Consider the following 392-nt stretch of genomic DNA (forward strand, 5'->3'; position numbering starts at 1 on the left):
CAGTCACAGTTCACATTGATTTTGGAATCCAAGAAAGGAAACCTGACACTGTTTTCACATTTTCCATATCTATTTGCCAAGAAGTGATGAGACAGGCTGCCATGATCTTCCTTTTTTGAATGTTGAGGTGTTTTTTTTTTTAATCTTCAGATGAATACACATTTATTTATACCTCGGGCATTCTAGAGATTATATTGTACAGTCACTCTGTAACTAACTTCATAGTATATATCTTTTTTCTTTTTAATTTAAATTTATTTATTTTAATTGGAAGCTAATTACTTTACAATACTGTATCGGTTCTGCTACACATCAACATGAATCTGCCATGGGCGTACACGTGTTCCCCATCCTGAACCCCCCTCCCACCTCCATCCCCGTACCATCCCTCC

The 392-nt window shown here is 36.7% G+C and overlaps 1 pseudogene; it reads left to right on the forward strand.

Annotated features, from left to right (window-relative positions):
* LOC104997748 overlaps positions 1–392 on the forward strand; it is a 9,809-nt pseudogene that overhangs the window by 1,762 nt on the left and 7,655 nt on the right.

This window comes from Bison bison, unplaced genomic scaffold (assembly GCF_000754665.1).
Source record: "Bison bison bison isolate TAMUID 2011002044 unplaced genomic scaffold, Bison_UMD1.0 scf7180017864313, whole genome shotgun sequence".
NCBI lineage: Eukaryota > Metazoa > Chordata > Mammalia > Artiodactyla > Bovidae > Bison > Bison bison.